We start from the raw sequence: 18,767 nt of genomic DNA, 5'->3' as shown, positions 1-18,767 counted from the left end.
CATGATGGAAGGACCTTGGAACCCAACATGTAGGACACACCCCACCTGACAAAACAAGAATGAAGACCTAATCCATCAAAGCCTACATTTCTGGGCAAGTCCCTAAATGTACTAACCTTGCTTTTTGGTTTCTGTAAGTTCTGCTTCTGGCTGAGTGATGTCAATCCAGGATGTGTTTTTTGAGCTTACAAGTTCTCCCAAAGAAAGGCTTAGCGTTACTCTGGGATCCCAAACACCCAAGCGTAGTTGTCAGCTGGCTAATGAAGACTTTCTACTGGCTTGAACTTGTGCCTGAGTGGTCTTCTCTGATGGCCCTCACAACACTGAAGCCACTTCAAAGGAATAAATTACCTTGCAGGCCATGTTCAAGCTAGCTGCAGGACTCTCCCATCCCTCCCACCTTCCCTTCATACCTCTCTCTTTCTGGGCCTTTCTTTCAGTGCAGCAAATTAGACAATATAAGAAAAAAATGTTTTCAAGTTTCCGGATAGTGCCTTTAACAATCAAAAGGAGATTTTATTCTTTTTTTTTTTTTTTTTTTTTTTTTTTTTTTTTTTTTTTTGAGAGGCATGAAATGTGGTTGCAATATTTCTCAGCTGGAATCCTCAAGGGGCCAAAGTTACAGCTCATCAGTAGTGAAGTTCAGAGTTCTCAAATAGTCCTTGTGAAGCAACGGCTGCTTGAATGGAGGAGGGAGTGACATGTTGCATGGGTGCTGGAGGGTCTTGAGTAAGATTGTTGAGACACTCATCTGTAGCTGAGGAACTACAGCCTGGAATGGCTCAGACGGACTTCTGCATGCGGCCTGTAATGACGCTGAACCTCGGCCGTCTCCCTACTCATTTCACTCAGCTTTCTCTTAGAGCCATCTTCTCTACTTGTAAATATTTTCCTCTCACCTATGTGGGGGAACTGGGCACAGTCAGTTGTAGGAGCTGTGAATGGAGTTGAATTGATTTGCAGGTCAAATCTGCCGCTGCCAAAAGCCCAGAACAGATCTTTGGATGGATAGAACGGCAGCTGCAGGGGAAATAAATGGAAGCATGCTTGTTTTCATCTCTACCGCAGGCACCATGCCTGGTAAATCCTGTGTGTTTCTCATAGCACCCCGTCTAGTTCTTTCCAGTGATTGGCGGCCCATAAATAGTACGGTCTCATCTCAGGTTCAGGGAAAGACTGAGGGGTGAGGGCTACAGCAAGTGGAGTCCTCTCTTTTCGGCAGTTTCTTGTTTGCAACTGACACCATCTACTACCCTCGAGGGTTATGTATATAGCGGGCTAAGCATTCTGAGAATGTATTGCTATGAAAGATGCTATGTAAAATAGTCCCCAGATAGATAACTTGTTTAGATTGTGATCATCATCATAGAAGCTGAGCCTCTCCTTGATAAGCTTTGATTCCTTCCCAGTACCACAGACACTGACACTGAGGCTGGAAACCACTGGGCTGACACGGCCTCCATATTTGCAACGAGCTGACATGCCTCTTTGAAGACTCCTGACCTTTCTGGGTTTGCATTATATAATAGGTCTTTGCTCCTTACATGTCTTTTTTCTCCCCTGTAAGCCAAAACAACCTTTCTGTTCCTTTAATGGAGCGAGATTCCTATCCAATATACAGCCACATATTTACTACACAGAGACTTGAGCAGAGATTAGATTATCCATCTAGACAGTTTCTGGTTACACTTGGCCTGTTGATGGGATAGGTTCACTTATTTAAAGTTGTATACACAGAAAAGTTTTAGATCTGGCCAGGCTATGCATTAGTCCCCTCTAAAGCAATGGTTTGTAATTTCAGCTTCATTTTGAAGCATTAAGAAGTTTATGGGTTAGATTGCCTCTCAAAATGTTTTCTCTGCATGATTACTTTTCTCCACCCAGCCAAGATTCACAGTGTTGCTTTGAGAATTTTATGCTCCAGCTTAAGATACAAAGTTCCCTTCATCACCAGAATGCAGTTTTGCTTTGACAGCTCATCTTCTGGGCTGCATTTTTGCAGTACCAATGAACACAAGAGCAACTGTCCCACATACAGCTTGGCATAAGAGCAACAGAGCTGTGTGGTGTGGAAGCTGATGCTAATATCTAGTTATCCAAAGGTGTCTCAGTAACCAAAGAGCCATTTGAAGAAAGCCCAAAAGGCAACTGTTTTGAGTATCTGGCATCTGAAATGACATGAATTTTCAGAAACCAGTGATAGCTATTATCTGTAAAGGTAACTTTTATTTATCTGATGTAATTGTCATCTCCAAGGCTCAGTCTGCTAACCTAGGCCTAGTTCTGGAAGCTTCTAGCCTCTGTACAGTCTTATCTAAGCCTAGAATGTTTCAGCCTCTGAGATTTCCTGCATGAATAAGCCTACCCCTTTCTAGTTCTTTCTGAGCTCTGGTTGGCTGATTCAACTCAGCTGTTCTGGCTCAAACTCCTCTCCAAGCTGACTGATTCAGTCTGGCTTCTCTCTCTTGAACTCTCCTGAGTTGTTCTGCTTGACCCCATACTAACTTTGTCAATTTGTTCTAATCTTCTGGCTTCTTCTCATTCTCTGGCTTGTTCTGTCTTAATCTATGTCTACCCTGTTCTCTCTTCAACCTGTCTCCGTAAAGCTCTCCCAGTGAAACTGCTTCCTTTCTCTCTCTCTCTCTCTCTCTCTCTCTCTCTCTCTCTCTCTCTCTCCACTGCTCTCTCCTAAGAAGTCTCTATTTTCCTCTCTCTTCTTGTGAGAATTGGGCATACTCTATTCTGTTAAATCTTTGATTCGTCACTTTGCCACTCAATTAGACATCACTTTCCAACACGGCTGCTTCCTTCTACAAACTAACTTTGCCTTCATTGTTTGGGATTAAAGGTATGTGCTAAGGGTTGAGCCACACCATAAATTATTAGAGTCAGTTTTTTAGTAAACAACACAGTCTTGGGATTCACAATGTGACCAGATATCCTGCAGTCCTTGCTCTTGTGCTTTCCAGCTGTGGAGACATTAAGACATTGATCCAGATCCCTTTCCTCTAGCCACACAGCTGTGGCTTCCTGAAAAGTCCAGATCACAGCATGCAAGGTTAAGGAGACACAAGTCTGACAGTGATGTTAGGACACAAGTCAGATTTGACCTTCAAACTTTTTAACCGTTAGAGAAATAAACACCCAAGCTAGACATAGTGTCATTGTAATCCCAGCATTCAGGAGGTTGAGGCAGGAAGATCATGAGTTTGAGGCCAGCCTGAGCTACATGGCAAAGCCCCTTAAAAATACCCGAAATAAAAAAAATGTTTAAAAAGCTATCCAGCAAGATGGCTCAGCAGGGAAAGATACTTGCTTTCAAGGCTGATTGACATAAGCTTGTCCCCAGGACCCACGTGGTGGAAGGACAGAGCTGACTCCTAACGGCCCCACACTGATGGAGTGGCCTGCTTCTGTGGTGACTGTAGTGTTGGAGAGGTTACTGGAGGCTGCTTCATGGACACTCTACCTGCCACCACCTTCGCTAGGTAATTCCCTATCCTGTCTCCACTACCTCACTCATTGGTTTGAAGTTTTCTGGAACCTTTACAGTATGTGAGGTGTTCTACCAGGAATCAGAGATATGACTTCTGAGAAAAGCTGAAGCTATGCTTGTTCTCACAGAGCTGATTATCTACTGGGAGAGACAGACAGATGGAAAACAAACAGCACTACACAGACATACAACCACAAACTGAGTTACATGCCCTGAAGGGAAGTTGAGATCTATAGAAACCTAGCCAAAATGGGTTAGAGAGAAAGCTCTGGTTGTATTGTAAATGTTTATAATATTTTAATTAATTATTTGAAAATTATTATAATACATACAATGTATTGTTACTCCATGGTTGTATTTTTATGTCCTTGTCTCCACATGATTCTAGTTATTGTAAACAGGGCAATATGCTCAAATTATCTATGCTTATTCATCAGAATAGTGTCTGCACACACCGAGACATTAAGCCATTTTTGTTTGTATGCACCAGATTCTCATTTGGTCTAGAATTCATGGATTCTTTGCACACAGAGACATCATATATTCTGCAAAGTTTGGCTTCTCAAGGAATGGGAGTTCCTTAACCAGATCATTTCTCATCTCTGTGTGCTTCTAACAGTGACTGTGAGGCTCCTCAAGAGAGATCTTCAAAAACCCAGCTTCTGTTACGATTCACACAACGCCAGATAAGTATCAGGTGTAGTATCCTCTGTACCCACTGATGATCAGAAACCACTGTGCCTGAGGTAAGTTAGGTGACCAGAAGAAAGTGAACCTAAGACCACTCCAAACCAGCTGGAACCAACAAGGCTGACTGGGAGTACCACTGCTCACTCTCCTTAGCTTCAATGGCACACCCACCAATACCCTTCAGAAACAACTGTTCCTGTCATGCCCCTGATGCCATGATACATCAACTGAACAAACTTCCTCTCTCTCCAGACAGCTTAATCAGAACAGTAAAGTGTGTGTGGGGGGGTGGGGGGGTGGGGGGGTGTAAGCAATGGGAGAACAATCTTTATTTCAAAAAAATTCCTGGAATGTATGAACACACACACACACACACACACACACACACACACACACACCCCACATCTTAACTCATAAATAACCTGGTCCACCAAACAAATTTGTCCTTAAAGGGAGCCATTCAAAACCACTGAAACCTGGGAGAGGAGATGCATACCCACCCCACACTCACGGTGAACACCTTTGCTCCACAGTCAGACTCCCAATTGCTTACTTCACCTGTTTCTAAATCCTTTTTCTGACAGTGACAAGAACCTGAAAGGACTGGATGGAGGTCTCAGCCAGTGTCCCATGTCATCCCCCACTCCTGCATAGTCTGTAACATTCTGTCTGCCCTTTCTGTCACCTTCTGGCAGGGATAACTTATCTGATGGAGATCAAACCCTATGTCCAAAGCCACACCAAGATCCTTCCCACATCATAGTCTCAGAGGAGAAGCCAGAAAGGGCTTCTTCAGCTTGGTTCTGTTCACCCCTGAGCCTGGCATTATTGGTCTCTATTATTTTATCAACTCTCAACTAGATGACTGCATGTTATACCCCAGAAAGAGATATGTATTTCTTCTGTAATGGCTTCTTGGCTATGGATATGGTCTATAGTTATTTGATTTATGCTCCCTAGTTATAGTCTTTACTGCTTTTTGTCAGGCTCCAGCCTTTGCAGTAGATAGTTCAATAGTCTAATCCTTCTTACTTAACCAAGGAGTAATGTATTAAAGCAAGATGCTTTGTCAAAGATGGGAACAATCCCATTTGATAGGCAGAACCACCTAAGGGGGAAATGAAGAATCCAACTACTGGCTGTCATGGCTTGTCTTCTCCAGGTAGGAAAGAGATTTGGTTGGTGTGTTTTACAGGGCTGAATGAGGCACATCAGATCCTTACCTAGATCCAGTATGCAGTAAAGGAAGGTCTCTGCATGTTAAATCCTCAGAGGGCAGAGATAGAGTCTCTACAAACAGCTGTAGCAGCAGCTACCCCAGTGGACTCACAATCATTTATAAAGAACAAGTAGCTTGCTTGTTCGCAGTACTAGGATCCAGCCCAGGACCTTATGCATGCTAGGCAAGTGTTCTGGCCCTGAGCTGTAGCCCCAGACCTAGGAATTAATAGTTCTGGGAGGATGTGTTGAGGTCACCAACTCAGACAAGAGGATAGAAATAAGCTTTGAAAGAATCATGAAGGATCCAGAGACCTAAAACACAAAGGATGATGAAGACCAGGCAGGCAAGGATCCTGGGGCAGGAACTTAAGGGGCCTGATGTCTGTCTCTGCTTCACAGAACTGGGTCCTGTGTGGTGGGATGGACCAAAGACATGTCCAGAGAGCACAGTTCAAGCACAAATGGGTCTAAACACACCAGAGCAGCTTTGTCAGAAGGACTACTCATTTTGCTATAGAAAAAACCTCATGTTCTTCTGAAATATTAGCACATGTTCAATGTGTTTTGCAGAGATGACACTGAACATGCTCCAAACATGTGCATCATACATTTGTCTGTCAGATGGCCTAGTTTCAGCCCAGTTCCATTTTTATTTAAATTTCATCAATGTCTATCACAGGATTGGAAGTAACTGAGTACTTGCCAGGGCAGATGCAGGCAAAGGACACAGGTGAAGGGACACAGCACATTTGCATAGTGGTTCACTGCCCACCAGTCACCCTCCCACCATTCTGCCCAAGGAAGTCCCCATGAGCCATGTGCTTAGTGTTGTTCGTTCACCAGCCACGACTCTCTGGGGTAAGCTAACTCACTTTTTCTATCCCCACTCCCTGTCATGGATAATTTATGTATTTTGTCATTATGGTATTTTTTATGGCATGACAGTGAAATACCTTTCTAGAACTCACATTCAAATCGATTAAAGCAGTAACTATCCCAAGAATAGATTATGTTCTTTATAACGTAAAGCACCCTCCCCTGCGCCCAGTCCCACCCTCATTATGTTTCCCCACAGATGACAGCCTTGTAATTAGTTGCTGTTTTTAGCTCTTGTGGCTTTTTCTCATCTTCAAATGGTATGTTTACACTGCTGTGTCTTGATCACCCACCTTAGCAGACATCATCTCTCTGCTTCCATCCATGGACAAGTTGTGATTCATGGCTCCCACTCTCTCCGAGGTTCTCAAAGTCTTTGAAGAAAGAGAAAGATAATTTTCTTTCTCTGTGGCTGCTGTAATGATAGAAAATCTCTTAAATTCTACCCCAATCAACAGTCAATGATACCTTTGACTTATTTTCCTGCAAGACGAGAGTGTTTCCTCTCCTCTTCTCTCCCTCCAAGCCCTACCTACTCTGTAACCACAATTAAATTTCCCCAGCTTTGTTTATAGGCTGATTCTAAAAACTGAAAGCCAGAGCGTACTGCTTCCGTCCATTACAGCTATGTAAATATTGTTGATTACAGAGCAAGTAGCGAGCGGGCCATGATTACGTTGCTGCTTCCCAGTTCCAATGTCATGACCTGTGTGCCACTCAAAGCAAAGTGTCCTTAGCACCAAGCACAGCCTTCCTCACATTCATCTCAGTGCTAGATATAAGGATACATTTTAGTTATGATTTGGATTATGATTCAGTTGTAGAACTTTCTGTTTTTCCTGGAATTTCTGATTGCTTCTTTTTTTCCCCCTTATTGATAGATTTTTTTCTTTATCTCCAGAACCATCTTTTATTCATGTCCACTTATTTCTAGGAATGAAGTCCAGTACTCTTAAAAAGTACTCCTCTTGTAATCTGCTGGTATTCTTCTATAATTCGTACGTGGCTCTGCTAGCTGACAACCGGCAACCAGAAATTTCCTGGGTGAGTTTAATCACATCTTATATAAAAAAGGCTTTCCTTTCCTGGGAGTTTTAATTTTTTTTTTTTTTTTTTATGGAGTCTGTGCACTCAGCTCCTTGAGAGGAAACTGCAAATAAAAATCGTTCTTAACCATTGGAGTCTGACAGTCGGATAGGCTTACCTTCTGACGCTTGTTTGGTTTGAGAGAGCATTCTAGTTTCCAATGATCTCTTCTCCGGACTTTCAAAGGCGACTTTCCTGCACACTGTGGTTATGGATTCTCTTTCCTTCCAGGGCCTTATTATTCCTTCTCTTTAGACACTTGTAGAGTCTTCTGGCCTCTGGTTCTGGAACGCCACAGTACATCAGACTAGACTTTCTTGCTGAGGGTTTGGTAGATCACTGTTCTGAAAGCTTCTAGCCTCCATCCTTCCCTCTTCCCTCTGATTTAGAGTCCCACTGGTTTTTATGACTTTTCATTTTGGAATTCCTAATAGCCAGTACTAGGATTAATTGTCAAGCATCATTCCTCCCCCTTTCTACCGTCTCCCTTTCCCTGTGTGCTCTGAAAGTTCTTCCTCACCTCCATATTCAGTCATATCTATTGCTCTCCTAAGTTTTCAATCATGATTTTGAGATGATTTATTTTTTTAACTGTAGTGTGTGTGTGTGTGTGTGTGTGTGTGTGTGTGTGTGTGTGTGTACATAACTGCAGGTGTTCACAGAGGATAGACATGTTGGCTCCACTTGAGCTGCAGGTACAGGCAGCTGTGAGCCACCTGATAGAGGTGCTGAGACCCAAACTGGGGTTCTCTGGAAGAGCAGCGAGTGTTCCTGACTGCTGAGCCACCTCTCCAGCCCTTCATCGTACTGTTTTAATTTCTGAAGATTTCTTCTTGGTCTCTGATTAATGGAGCTTTCCACCCTTCTTCCCTTCCTCTCTCCCCACTCCCTCTAAAAGACAACTCCCAAGCCCTTGAACTTGTTTGTTTCTTTCACCACTGACCCTTTTTAGCCCTCACTGCTGTAAAAATGTGCAGGGAACCAACCAGAACCAGAAGGTAAACTCAATATGGCGACCAGGGCTTCTTGCTGGATGCCCTCCAATGCTTACCAAAGCTTTGAAAGTTAGAGCTAGCCATGGAGATCTTCTGGGGTAGGGGTTACAAAAAACAAACAAACAAACAAACAAACAAACAAACAAAAAACCAAACCTACGAAGAGTCCTGAAACAGTTTAAAGCCCATTAATTTCTGCTCTTGAAATGTGGAGAACTGGAAGCACGGTGCAGCTTCCCAGCCTGCAAGGCCAGAGCCTGCCGTGCGTTCTTCTACCTGCTCTGACTGACCAGCAACACTGTACCAGCTAAATGTTCATGACCATCTACATTTGGGGGAAGGGGGCTGCATGACGTACTTTTTCTCTACACTGTGAGGAATAGAACATAATACCTAAAAAGTTGCCAGCACCAACAGGCAGATATAAACTAAAATACCAGCACCATAACATTGGAATGAATGGGATATGAGTTAACATAGTCAGAAAACAGGAAAGATTAAATTAAGCATTATGCACTAGCAGTTTCCAAAAAAAAAAAGATTTTTTTTTATACAAAGAGCATTTACTGTATACATATTAAACTAATTATTATTACTGTTCTCCTTATTAGAATTTAGAAATATTTTTATGAGTTTATTGTGAATTTCGGACAGTGGGTTTTGATCATACACACCCCATCTCCTAACTCCTCACAGAACTGCCTCCCCTCCCTACCCACTCAATTTTGTATCCTCTTTTCTCTGAACACACACCAAGTTCAGCTCATGCTGCCCATGTATTCTTGGGTGTCTGGTATTCAACTGGGGCATAGTCAATTCACCAAGGGGAAATTACAGGAAATTTCCTCTTCCTCTCCAGGGAGGTACCAATTGCCAGTATATCTACTGAGCTAGGCATAGACTTCATGTTCCTCTCCTCCTATGCTGGCACTTGGGATTGAGCTTGCACAGGGACAGGTGGACACTGTCACAACCTCCTTGAGTTCTTGTGTGCAAATGCCTTGTTGTGTGAATAAGATTTACCTTTATTTTCCAGGCCTCTGGCTTTGATCTGTTCCCTGACCCCTGAGCCTTGGGAGGACAGAATGTGATATGGATGTTGCACTTAAGGCTGAGTAGTCCAGAGTCTCTTACCATCTGCACACTGTCCAGTTGTGGGTCTCTGTCAATGATGATCTTCTGCAAATAGAAGCTTTTTCAGATAAGACAGATTTAAAGGGAGTATGTAAGGGTTTACAAATATCTAATGAAATGTGAAGGAAATGGTGCACGTTTTATAGAAATGTCATTTTATTTGCTATGGCTTGCTGTTGTTTAACATTTACTTTTGTGTGCCAGTGACAATTTTAAGTATTTTTGTTTACATTGACTAGTCTACTCTTCCCAACAAACTAAAAGGAATGTTTCGGATGTGGAATCTCAAGTTGTATCAGGGAAATAGCTGTCCTCTGGAAAGTTCTCACTTGCTTTGGGGTTGGAATTGTAAAACTATGTCTGTGTGCTTCATGTAGATGTCTCATTCTCTAATGTGTTTTAATTGACAAATAAAAACTGGATCTATTTCTCATGTGCAATTTGACTTTGTCAATATGTACACATTGTGACATGGCTAAATTGGGCTAGTTAACACATAAGTTACTTTGCATCCATTTATTGTGGACAGAGCATAAAGTCTACTCTCAGCAATTTTTGAGAACTCAGTGCCAACTGTTGTACAAGACCTCTTAAACTTTTTGCCTCTGGCTGAAATTTTGTATTCCTGAACTCCCATCTCCCAAGTTTCTCCACAGCCTCACCCCATTCTCTCTTCATAACTCAGTGAACATCTTTTAGATGGTACATATAAGTGGGATAATGCAGTATTCGGCTTTCCATGCTAGGTTTATTTCACTAAATATAATGCCCTCTGTACACCCTTCTTTTTGTTGTTGTTTTAAGACTGAGTTTTTAAAAGACAGATTATTTCCATATTTGGCTGTTGTGAATACTGCTGCAATGAACACTGACCCCATTTCCTTTAGATGTACACAGAAAAGGCATTGCTAGATCATATGGGAATTGTAGTCTAAATTATATTGTTCTCCATACTGGCTCTACTAACCTTCCTCATCCTCCTTGTCCCTCCACACTCTCGCCAGCACACTTTCAATCGTCCTTACAATTACAGCCACGTGACTTGGCTCATCACAGTCTTAATCTGCTTTTCTCTCATGATTCGAGGCCCACCCCACCCCCAGCCTGAAGACTATATGTCTGCTTTTGGTAAATATTTTTTCAGGGTCCTATGGTAGTTTAAGTATTCTTGGCCCATGGGAAGTGGCACTATTAGGAGGTGTGGTCTTGTTGGAAGAAGTGTATCACTGTGTAAGCAGGCTTTGAGGGCTCTGAATGCTCAAACTCTGCCTAGTGAGGAAGAAAGCCTTCTCCTGGCTGACCACAGAAGAGAAGATTCCCTTCTGTCTGCCTTCGGATCAAGATGTAGAACTCGTAGCTCCTCTTCCAGTACCATGTCTACCTAGATGCTGCCATGCTTCCTGCCCTGATGATAATGGTCTGAACCTCTCTGAACCTTCGAGCCAGCCCCAATTAAATGTTATAAGAGTTGCCTAGGTCATGGTATCTCTTCACAGCAGTAAAACCCTAACTATGACAGGTTCTTTGTACACTTTTCATGCATTCGTGTGTGTGTGTGTGTGTGTGTGTGTGAGAGAGAGAGAGAGAGAGAGAGAGAGAGAGAGAGAGAGAGAGAGAGAGAGAGAGAGAGAGATATGTGAGTGTACATCTGGATACCTGAGGAAGATGGAAGAGGATATGGAGTTCTCTGAAGCTGCAGTTATAGGCAGTCAGAAGCTTCCTAACATGACTGCTGTGAAATCTGGGAAAAGTGCAAGCCAGTTAACCACTAAGCCACCTCTCTAGCCTTCTTGATTCACTTTTAAATCAAATGATTTAAGATGATGTAAATGCTTATTTTCTTGCTACTGAGTTACTTATCTTTTTGGCCATGAATTCATTATCAAGTGTATGACATGTGGTATTTCCTCCCAGTCTGTCTCTACTCTATTCATCGTTTCCCTGGCTACAGATTTATAGATATGATCACATCTATTTTCAATTTTATCAACCATGCTTTTGAGATTATATTTAAAACTTACCACTAAGACCGGCATCACTGAACTTTGCATTTTCTTCTAACAGTTTGTGTTTCAAGCCTTACATTTAAAGCATTACTCTCTTGAGTTGATTCTGTATATAATACGAGATAAGGCGATCCTCTGTGTGTGGACAGGCAGTTAACTCGGCACCATTGTCAAACAGACTGCTCTTATCCCAGGCTCTTCTCTTGGCACCTTGGTTCAGAAATCTATGGACCATGCCTCTTCTGCCTCTGTTTCATTACCGTAGCTGTGCTGGATATTTTGAAGACAGATAGTTTGGAAATGTTTCCTCTTCATTTTTTGAAAGAGTTTGAGACTTGACATTTATTCTTGAAATTTTTGGTAGATTCTTCTAGCTTTGTTCTTTTTGCCCAATTACCTTTGTTATGGTCTTTTGTGTTTCTTTATGATTTTGTGATAGTTTGCATGTGCTTGTCCCAGGGAGTGGCACTATTGGAGGGTGTGGCCCTGTTGGAGTAGGTGTGTCACTGTGGGCATGGGCTTAGCTCAGCCTAGCTGCCTAGAAGTCAGTCTTCCACTAGCTGTCTTCAGATGCAATGTAGACCTCTCAGCTTCTCCTGCACCATGCCTGCCTAGATGCCGCCATGTTCCCACCTTGATGATAATCTGAACCTCTGAACCTGTAAACCAGTCCTAATTAAATGTTGTCCTTTATAAGAGTTGCATTGGTCATGGTGTCTGTTTACAGCAATAAAGCCCCAAATAAGACAGATTTCAAGATTCTTTTTCTATTTCTCTGAAAAACGTCCCTTTGATAAAAATTGTGTTGAATCTGCAAGTTGTTTTGACTATAATGGTATCTCTTACAATATTAAATGTAGCCTTTATTGTGCTATGGTATGTTCTTCATATATACTTGTTGATGGTTTTGTTTTTATTTGTGTATACATGTGTAACATCCACGTGTGTATGCAGATACACACACACATAAGGCCAGAGAAGGACATCAGCTGTCACTCTCTGCCTTGTTACTCTCAAGCTGGGTCTCTCACCAGCCAGCAGTCCTCAGCAATCCTCCCTTCTTATCATCACTGGGATATAGACATGTGCACACATACCTGGCTTTAACTTGGTGCTGCAGATTTATACTTAGGTTCTCACACAGGAAGTAGTCTATGCCTACCAACACAAGTATTTGTTGTTGTTATTGTTATTGTTTTTAATTATGAAAGGATATTGAATTTTTCCAAGTGTATAGACACAGACACACACATATAAGGGAAGAGCATGTGGACTTGTGCCTGTCACTCTGCTAGGCAGCATACCATTTGTAGATTCCCTGTGTTGAACCAACCTTCTATGCCTGTGATAAACCCCACTTGGCTATGGGAGACTCTCTGCGATGCCTTCTTTTGTTTAGCCTGATGGCTTTGTTGAGGATCTTCTCTCACGGAGTTCATTAAAGACATTCACAAGTACTTTCTTTTTCCTAGTATACCTGGCTAGCTTTGGTACAAGAGTGATACTGCCATCACAGAATTAGCTTGGAAATGTTTCCTCTTCAAGTTTTGGAAGAGTTGCAGAAGGCTTTATATTCATTCTTTAAATTTTTGGTAGAATCCAGCAGTTAAGCCGTGAGGTCAGATTATTTTTCTCTGTGGAGACTTTGTTACTGTTTCAGTCTCCTTATTTATTATTGGTTTGTTCACGTTTTCTGCTTCTTCCTGCATCAGTCTTTGTAAATTAGGTGTTTCTCATAATTAACTTGTTTGTTTTAGACTATCCATTTTGTTGACCTAGAAATGTTCATAGCAGTGTCCCATGATTCTTGGTATTTCCATGGTATTGAGATGTTCCATGTTTTGATTGGTTGCTTTTTCTCTCTCTTTGTTGTGTAAGTATGTTATTCAAATTGAAACATTTCTTCCTGGAGAGAGAAAGGAAATTCATAAGTCTCAGGAAGTACAGGGAAGTTACAAAACTCAGAAAAGTTACACAAGAGGAAGTTATGGAACTCAGAAAGACTGTCCAAAAGTTTGTGAGGACAGTAAACCTATACAGAAGAGACTCTCTCTCTCTGACAGAATTGACAGAATCATACAGGTTAGCCAGAGAGTTCTAGAAATGCAGCTTTCCTGAGTCAGAATGCTCCTCAAGGGAATCCCCCCACTCTCCACTTCTTCAGTCACCCACTCCCACCTTTTCACCATTAAGCCAGTGAATGACTCAGCAAGTTCTTTGGTTGACCCAGTTGGACTTGGGTGAAGTCACACACACACACACACACACAGAGCTAAAACCTTTAAGTCATTGATGGAGCTTCCACTCTATGCTTTTGGCTATGTATTTACGCTACTTTCTTCATTCTCCTGTGGGTTGTTTTGTTTGTTTTTTGTTTTTGGTGGTGGTGGTGTTTTTTTTTTTTTTTTTTTTTTTTTTTTTTTTTTTTTTTTTTTTTTTTTTTTTTGAGGTGCTAGAAGCAAAGAGGTATGGTCAATAGAGCAGCTGCACAGGCAATCATTGTGCCATTTCCCCCTTTATAATGTGTGCAACAACCACTTTTTCTGTTTATTTTTCCAGCAGAGACTTCTGGTTGAAGCGTAGAGCCCACTCTCCTGCATCTGTTATACTATCTTCCTCCATGACAGTTTTCATCGACATGACAACCTGGAATGCCTTAGCCTCCCTGCTAGATGTAGTGAGCTCTAGCCTATGGGCATCGATGGAAGGCTCCTGTGGCAGCTGGAACTGTCTATGAGAGATGGTAAGGATGCAGCGTCGTCTCGTCATCTTCCCTGCCCCTCTGCCAAACCATGTTTGAAGTAAACATTAGGACTCTACACGTGCAGAGCTTATGCTTCCAACACCATGGAGCCCAGCACTGGACTTACGTGGCTCAGGGAAGTTGTGTTTTTGCTTAAAGAAATACACCTTTAAGTTTTTTGTCCAGAGAGCTAAGTCAAAATCTTACAAATATGATCTTTAAGAATATATCTGTGGTACCAAAAATAATCACCACGAAAGTGATTTATAAATGATAAAGGGATATTCAAATGTCAGAGGCTATTTTTATTCCTCCTACCTACCTAGAGTTATAGCTGCCCCCTCTGCAAGGAACGTCCTTTAAATTATTCATTTTTGCCATCAACAGCTGGCAGAGCATTTACTGTATTTACTTAGGGAATGCACTTTAATATATTCAATATATTTATGTATCAAATGTATTCTAATATTTTCAGTATATTTGCCAAGTAAATATATTTATAAGTAGAATTCAATATATTTACTTATCAAATAAATGACTTCAATAGGTATTAGTTCTGCAAAAGAATTTCAAAATCATTAAAAAAAGACAAGAAAAAAGGTAAGAATATTTTCAGCTCATTAATCTCTGTGATAAGGAGCGTTAAAAAATTAATAGAAAAGAATGAGCCAAGGACACAGTATTGAAGGCAAAATGCAAATGATCCTTAAATACTTGGAAAGGTGCTTGGCCTTGCTGGCAAGGAGACAAATGCAAATGAAAAGACACAGTGACACAGAGTTCCAGAGTCCTCAGATCAGCTCACACCCTGAGGCCTGTCCCCATGCTGCCTTGGTGTGACTGTAGGAAGTGGGGGTCCTCTTGCAACGTCCTGAGAATGCAAAATGATGTTTCTTCATCATGTAGAGCCTGGCAAGAGCTCCCAAGATGCTAGACGCATTATTCAACTCACCCGGCAATCCCCCTTCTGGGAATCTGTTCAATTTGCCTAGCGTTTGTATGAGTTTATTTATCACAGCCATGTCATAGCAACAGATTGGAAATGATCCAAATATTCATTGATGGGGCTATTTAAATAAATTATGGTACCATGTACAATGGAGTACTACACATCAGTGAAAGAGCATGTTTTCTTTGAATGCTAACATGAGAAGTGTTTTCTGAACTGAGAGAAGCAAGCAGATGACAGCATGTCCTGCACGCTATGTTCTAGAGAGGAAAGCAGAGACATTCAAAATATTATTGATAGTCTACATCTTAGTATATAGAAAACTCAAAAGGATAAATCAAGGACTAATGAAAGTGGTTAACTATCAGAATAGAGAGGTGCAGGGTAGGAGGGAGAAGTCTTGGTTTTGTTATAAACAAAACTGCATCAATGAAAACGAAGCCATAATTAAAATCAAAACCTTGAAGGTGATTTCCTTGCTATAGTGACGTGTAAGGACTGAACCTAAGGAGTCCCTTGGCATACAGACACACTGTACTAGCTTGATCACACTGCTTCCGATTTAGAGAGTCAAGGACTACTGACTGCATGAACAATCTGGACATTGGCTTGTTTCAATTACCTCATTTTACAGATTAGTAAACTGAGACCCAGGGGCTTTATAGCCTTCCCAAGGTCACACAGTTATTCCTAGAAGCCAGATTTTACTCCAGCCAGCCAGCTCCAGCCAACTGTCTTTTCTCTGTCCTGACTCTGTTCTCCCTCAGACTATGTCAGTCAAGAGCTATGCAATAGAAACATTCATATCATCTTGTCCAAACCTGAACTGATGCACCTACCCTGTACAGCTTGGTACAAGGAGGTCTTGTCTTGTTATACTACCTGCATACCGTCTCTCATGGAACCCTGTGCTCAAGGAGATAAGACTGATTAGTCCTTGTGTACTACTTCCCAGGTTCTTTCTTCTGCCTCCGAGGAAAATGTTACTGCTTGCCTAGACTCTAGATCAGTGTTTCTCATCCTGTGTATCACAACCCCTTTTGGGGGGAGTACCATATAAAATACCCTGCATATCAGATATTTACATTATGGTTCATAACAGTAGCAAAATTATAGTTATGAAGTAGCAATGAAATAATTTTATGTATGGGGGCCATCACAACCTGAGGAACTATATTAAGGAATTGAGAACTCTAGGTCATCCAACTTGTACCTTGGTAAAGGTTGGCCTTTGAGAAAGCACATGGTGGATGTTACATTCTAGAGGTGCTGGTTTAGGCACAGCAGTGATGGAGTTCAAGATATGTAAGCTCCAAATGTGGCAGTTTGGCATTGCAGAAAACAACAGAGAGGTCACATTCTGAAGACCCTCATAGGACAGATGTTCTTTCCCTATACCTGGGGACATCCTATACCTGGTAGTCAAGATGAATATGAGCAAACAGAATTGCTCAGTTCCACCCAGGCTACAGGTTGGTCCACCAATCCTACTTCTTCATAAGCATCTATAAGAATGCAGATGACGCCGGGCGGTGGTGGCGCACGCCTTTAATCCCAGCACTTGGGAGGCAGAGGCAGGCGGATTTCTGAGTTCGAGGCCAGCCTGGTCTACAGAGTGAGTTCCAGGACAGCCAGGACTACACAGAGAAACCCTGTCTCGAAAAAGCCAAAAAAAAAAAAAAAAAAAAAAAAAAGAATGCAGATGAGCCAGGCTGGAAGATGGCTCCATGGTTACGAGCGCCAAATGGCTCTTGCAGAGGACAATGGATTCCTAGAGTCCACTTCAGACAGCTCACAACTGCCTGTAACTCTAGCTCCAGAGGATCTGGCACCTTCTTCTGCCACCACAGATAGCCCATACAGGATGCAGGCATACACATACACACATAAATAAAAACCAACACAGTTTAAAATAATGAATTTCCATTGAAAACAAATACAGGAGACTATGGAGCAACATGGGCTAGAACTGCTCATGTCTGCTTATAGGCAGATGACTCTGAGGGAAGACTAGACTAAAAATCTTACAGATAAGCCACATAGCCTAGAAATACAAAATAATAATAATAATAATAATAATAATAATGAAAATATGGATATGTTATGAGCACATATATAGAAATAGTAGCTTGTTGTATCTTTTTTTTTTTTCAAAATACATTCACAAATATAAAAAAGGAAAACGTTTTGAGGACTCAGCAGCAGCTCAGTGGCGGAGTGCTTTCATGAGATCTTGGATTGAAATTTCAGAACAACCACAAAACCAACAGTAATAATAAAAATCTATCAGAACTTATACACACAAATAGTAGCAGACCATAACGATGACATAATTCATGGTCAGAAGGAACATAAGCCGACGTAAAGACACAGGATTGTCACAGCTGCATGGGAAAGCACGGAACTCGCTTTGTGGCTCCCTCTTGTTGATATTGTTACGGAGTCAGAGATTTCCTGTTTCATGGGAGACAGGGCTGTAAGCCCTGTTCGGGAGTTACCACTCTCAGGTTCCCTGTTTTCCTTGGTTCCTGATTTCTGAAGGTCTCAATGCAGCATAAAACCTACATGAAATCAGCTTGTGTGCTTTCATCCTGTTGGCGGTCAAGAGAGTCTCAGCCAAAGCCTTGTGACAGGTAAGACAACAAACCCACAGCAAGGCCCTGAAATTTCTGGCTTCCTGCATCTTGGGGCCACAGAAACTAAGACTGGATTCAGAGTGAGAAGCCATCAAGGAAATCAGGATGCAACAGGAAGGAGGATGGGAATGATGGTAGAGATGGACTCGTGTCCATCAGGTAGGCCAGGGAAGCAGATGGCTCTCTGGACGCCTCTTGCCTATAACAACACAAATTTTCTTTCTTGGTTGTGCAAAGCTTTTCCCAACCATGAGACACTGTTTGCCACGAATCCGAAGAGACAGAGTTGGAGATGGCTGAACTTGTATTGCTATCTGCTTGTGAGATGAATAGCAGTGAACCCCTGCAAAAAGTTTATGGAGCAGATTCTCATCATGTCATCTTGGGGCTAGGTTGTAGAGAGCCTGCTGTCATCTATGTCCTAAAGCCTGCTCCCCTGGTGCCATGTTTGCCCTAAGTTGGCACCTCAGCGGAGTGACAGGGGACCCTGTGCTACAATGCTGTGGAATTTGGTGGCTTTCATGAAATAGATGTCAGGACTCCCAAGAGGTACTTGAGGACCTGAGAAAACAGTTTTCCCGTGGCTACAGTCACTATGTGCTGGTGTACCACTGCTCAGGACATTTGTCAAGGGAGAAATAAGTCCTACATGATTCAGTCCTGCTGGATACTTTGGGTGGAAAGCCTGTCTTTAATCACCCCAGCCTACATCCACAATGCAAAGTTTGAGGTTTTGTTTGTTCAGGAAGTTGTTTAAGTTTATTTTCGGGATAACACATAACCACTCTATAAATCAAGGGAAAGACAGTCCTGTATTTGGTTTGGAACTTTATGGGGGATCTTTCACTGCCGTGCTGTGCTCATTTGTATTCACGCTGTCACATTCACCGGTGGCAGTGTGGGTGTCACTTGGATGTGAGCATATGAGCACTTCT

The 18,767-nt window shown here is 42.0% G+C and overlaps 1 long non-coding RNA gene across 3 annotated transcripts in view; it reads right to left on the bottom strand.

Moving 5' to 3' along the window:
- LOC143442021 (uncharacterized) overlaps positions 1–18,767 on the bottom strand; it is an 84,468-nt gene that overhangs the window by 8,099 nt on the left and 57,602 nt on the right. The window contains exons 2-6 of one of the 3 annotated variants that reach the window (XR_013109893.1): positions 11,520–13,410; positions 9,388–9,556; positions 7,488–7,653; positions 6,577–6,698; positions 574–1,020 (exon numbers count right to left, since the gene is read on the bottom strand). This is a non-coding gene — a long non-coding RNA (uncharacterized LOC143442021). Of the gene's footprint in view, positions 1–573; positions 1,021–6,576; positions 6,699–7,487; positions 7,654–9,387; positions 9,557–11,519; positions 13,411–18,767 lie in introns of those variants that run through there. The other 2 variants (XR_013109892.1, XR_013109894.1) reach the window with 2 other exon arrangements.

The sequence above is a fragment of the Arvicanthis niloticus genome, chromosome 4, assembly GCF_011762505.2.
Source record: "Arvicanthis niloticus isolate mArvNil1 chromosome 4, mArvNil1.pat.X, whole genome shotgun sequence".
Taxonomy (NCBI): Eukaryota; Metazoa; Chordata; class Mammalia; order Rodentia; family Muridae; genus Arvicanthis; species Arvicanthis niloticus.
This window is presented reverse-complemented; position numbering and strand designations above follow the sequence as displayed.